General features: G+C 51.8%; 1 non-coding gene across 1 annotated transcript; it reads right to left on the bottom strand.

Moving 5' to 3' along the window:
- Window positions 1-406: 406 nt before the first annotated feature.
- Window positions 407-478, bottom strand: TRNAE-UUC (transfer RNA glutamic acid (anticodon UUC)). Its single transcript has one exon. It is a non-coding gene; the product is annotated as a tRNA-Glu (tRNA).
- Between the last annotated feature and the right edge of the window lie 4,012 nt (window positions 479-4,490).

Raw genomic sequence — 4,490 nt, 5'->3', positions numbered from 1 at the left:
TCCTACACTATGGCTTTTCTTTTTCTTTCACAGAAGAGCACTTTTTGGTCATTAGTTCCATATTCACAGTACAAGGAGAAATTACGCAGAAAAACCAGCTGAAACATATATCTTAGCACGGGACCGACTGGCTCCCTGCTCCTCAGATTTAAAGACTTATTTCAAAAGCTAACTTGGCACTGTTCCGAGTTACTTCCTTTCCTCCTGCTTCTGCCAGCGGACCAGGTTTGCGTCGGCTGTGTGCCGAAGCCCGCTCTAGGGCAGACCTTGATTCCCTCCAGCTTCATTCTCTCCTGGCTGCTCTGAAATGGGGTTACAGCGTTTTCTAAAAGCACTAATCTAGTCCCCCCACGCTCTAGTTAAGGGGGGTTTGAATTGCTTTTCTTTTGTCCTAAAAGGTCAGAAGTTCCCACACCGGGAGTCGAACCCGGGCCGCCTGGGTGAAAACCAGGAATCCTAACCGCTAGACCATGTGGGAAACGACGACAACCCGTGCAAATCTAGACAAATTATGTCTTTAGCCTCAGCTTCCTCCCGCCCCGCCTCTTCCGTCAACCTTTGTTAGACCTGCTTCTGCGCATGCGGAGATGCCTTCCGGCCCGCCCTCTATTCTTCCGCGCTATGAGGAGGGCGCTCGAATCTCTTCTTCTTCCACGTTCGCGTCTTTTATGACCTCATCCAGTCTCCTGATTTTTAGACACCACGTATACACCGGTGTAGATTCTAGATTGATGAGTCATTATTCATAATTTCTCACAAGAAATGGGCAGACCACCAAAGGACTGACATTCCTTTGGAAGGACGTAAAAGCGCCTCCGCAGAGGCCGGAGTGGGCTGGGCGCCGGGTCCCTGGCGGCCGCTGACCAGCCGCGGGGTAGCCGCTCGCAGCGCAGCAGACCCGCCTCGGTGCAGCCGGGCAGACCCGCACGCCTGAGGAAACGTACGGGCCGCGTCCCCTGGGCCGCCAAGCCCGGGTGTCCCCAGCGCCCGGGGTGTGTCCCTCTCCCCTCCGCACTGTGCGGGGCCGTACGCAGCCCCCGTCCAGTCCCCAGAAACTTTCCCTTTCCTCTCAAGAAACAAGAGGCAGGGCTGCCTGGAAGCCCGGAACAGTCCAGGTTCTGTTGACTGAACGGTAAAAGGCAGGATTCGTGTCACTGAAAGTAGGCGTTGGTGGTCTGTGAACGTACTTTAAAAAACCGGAGAAAGTCCCTCATTGCCAGCAGGCGTGATTGAGGGAAGGTCCCCGCGGTTTCCCAGCCCGGTCTCGGCTGGAAGCAGCATCTCTCCGGGCACAGTTTCTGCCTTACAACCGGCCCCGTGGATGAGGAAGCACAAAGGGCCAGTTATTCGGGCAGCCGGGGTGGGAGAGCTGCGGTCCCGGTGGCCTCGTGGCGGCTTAAACTACACAGAAGTTGTTTTCGCGAGCGCCGAACACGTGGGAGCCCGCTTAAAAGCTGGTTCTGGTTCCCGTTTACTCCCTCCTCTCTCCCCACCGGCCAAAGGGTCTTAGAAGGTTCCCGCTCTTCCCCTAACCGAGGCTCTCTAAGGCTTCCATTGTGACATTCATCAGCAAGAGTGGAAACAGAAACGGTTCTTACATATGAACACGGATGAAGCTCCCGAAGAGGGAGTCGACATCATCCAGCACCACTGGAACTTCATGAGGTCGCTGAAGGAAAACCACAACCTACCGACTGAAAACCTGCTGTGTGTCAGACACGTGCCAGTATGTTTGCACAGTTAATCTTAGTAGTATACCTGTGAGGTAGGTCTTATGCGCGTCTTTGGGGGCGGGGGGTCCTTCCTGTACGATCTTTGCATCCTCGAACAGTTTCACTTGTTTTTCAGTCAGTGAGACAGCTGCTGCCTTCCTTCTGGGGGGGCATCTGTTTTGGAACAGTAAAGAAAACTCTTCAAAACAACTACAGACTGTCCTACATCTGTGCTTCTCAATCTGAGGGCAGAGATTTCACGTATACCTTTCAGTTTTGTATGTCCACGTGATAATTCTCTTTTAAAAGTACCTTCCCAGTTTTAAAGATAAAAGTTCCCCATGTAACCCATACATTGGACAGGCACCATCCTTAGGATATAACCAGAATGCAGCTTTCCTTGGTCTCTTACTATCCCCGAACTGAAATTGGTTCCATTTTTCCCCTGCCACTGGATGAGAACTTGAGCGGTAACACAGAGCTCTATGGTCACTTTAAATAACAAAGCACAGTCCGGGACAATATCCCATTCAGCAACTCAATCTTCATTCTGGATAGATAGTTCTCCCCCACCACCCATCTTGGGCATGACTTCAGGCTAGGAACGGTGGGGAGCTGGGTCAGGCTCCTAGCAGCTCACCAGATCGAATTTTAGCTTCTCTTTCTAACCCTGCATTCCGTGGCATCACATGGGTAGCCTGAGATGGCCGTGCTGGAGAGTATTTACACCACGGAAATAGGCAGATACTCCAAGGCAGGGCTTTTTACCTTAGAGATGTGTGCTGCTTAAAGAATAGCGGTGTGCTGGTTCAGTATTTACCAACAGACCCGGGGCCAGGGTCTGCTGTCCAGGAATGAGGGTGTGACCCACTTCTCACTTCTTCCTTTGGCCTTCCTCCCTTCCAGGCTCCAAGGCCCTCCAAGATTGGAGCGCAGGGAGGGCAAGGGAAAGGGGGACCAAAACTTGCTACTGGATCGGTACTGGCCAAAGTCAGCTTTCTGGGGCTTCCCCAGTGGCGGCGCAGTGGTTGAGAATCTGCCTGCCAATGCAGGGGACATGGGTTCAAGCCCTGGTCCGGGAAGATCCCACATACCGCGGAGCAAATAAGCCCGTGTGCCCAACTACTGAAGCCCACGCACCCTGGCGCCCACACACCTGAACTACGGAGCCCACGTGCCACAACTACCGAATCCTGTGCGCTCTAGGCCGGTGTGCCGCGACTACTGAGCCTGCGTGATGCAACTACTGAAGCCTGCGCGCCTAGACCCCGTGCTCCCAGAGCCCGTGCTCCACAACAAGGAAAGCCACTGCAATGAGAAGCCCGCGCACCACAGCGAAGAGTAGTCCCCGCTCGCCGCAACTAGAGAAAACACACACGCAGCAACGAAGACCCAAAGCAGCCAAAAAGACAACAAAAAAAGTCAGCGTCCTGCTTTCTGGGCCTGAATGTGTTTTAGGGCTGACTCGTTTTCTCCGTGGCTCTCTGTGAGTTCCCCCGAGGCCTCCCTGCTTGGACCCCTTGGACAGCGTCTCCCAGGAGGCCAGCAGTGACCTCCCAGTGTAGGTCTTACACCAGTGACACCAAGATCACCAGTGCCTTTGTTTAACTGCAGATTCCCAGCCCCACCTGGAGCTTCTGAATGAGGACTTCTAGGAGCAGGGTCTGAACTTTGACAAGCACACCCACCACCACCAAATGATTCTGATGCCACTAGAGTCTGAGAAACACTGAACTACGTGACTCTAAGTTCCCTTCAACCTCTAAAAGACCATGATCCCTGAAGCAAAATTTCCATCATTTCCCTTTCCTGCTCAAAAACCTGAAAGAAAAAAAAAAGGCTCCTAATTGCCTGTTGAGTAAAATCTAAATTCCCTGGCCAAGCCCTCCCAGCTTTCCATAATCCAGCCCTCACATAACCTGAGCCTGCAGAGAGCCTGTTAATATTATCCTCCCGTGCTCCCTCTTCAGAGACTACATTCCAATCACTCTACTGTCTCTGTCCCACTGGCCCCTCATGCTTTCCTGCCCTGATCCCTTTGTTCCACCTCTCTCTGTACCCTCCCCACCCTTCTTCCCACATCTGACCCTGACTCCAAGGCCAGCTCAGCCCCATAAAGCCCTATGGGTTCATCTCCTCTGAGTACCAAAGCACAGGCCTTTAAAAAAATGGTGAGGCAGGCTTATGCCTTGCCACCCTTATTATTTAAGTTATTTAATAGGAAACTGCATGAATAAAAATCAGATTCCATAATCCCCCTGGGAACCCAGTCCTGCACTCACTCATTCTGCCAAGTAGTCCTTCCTTTTATCTAACTTAAATACTTCCTGCTGTACTTCTGTGTGAAAGCTGCCCCCTTTTTAACCAGCAGCATGAACAAAATGTTCCTGGGAGGAGGGGAAAAAAACACAAATTTTTGAGGTTTAGCCAGTAAGTGAGCTGCATTTCTTTAGTTACACACACACACACACACACACACCCACACACACACACACACAAAGCCTCCTTGTTGACACAAGGAACCGCTATTCCTGTTCCCATGCATCTAAGGCTGACTCTCACTGGGCAGCTCTCCCATTTCATCCACCATTTGATACATTTGATCCTGGAAAAAAGCCCCAAATACATTTTACTTGCCGGGCATCTACATTAGCCAAAGCGGTGGGTGCAATTCGGGTCTCCTGCTTGTCAGTCATTTAGGAGCACGAATGGTTTCCATTTCAGTGGGCCCAGGAGTCACCCTTTATAAGGGCATCGAAAATAAGTGCCAATTAAATT

The sequence above is a fragment of the Phocoena phocoena genome, chromosome 18 (assembly GCF_963924675.1).
Source record: "Phocoena phocoena chromosome 18, mPhoPho1.1, whole genome shotgun sequence".
NCBI classification, from domain to species: Eukaryota; Metazoa; Chordata; class Mammalia; order Artiodactyla; family Phocoenidae; genus Phocoena; species Phocoena phocoena.
The sequence above is the reverse complement of the archived record's forward strand: the minus strand, read 5'-3'. Positions and strand labels throughout refer to the sequence as shown.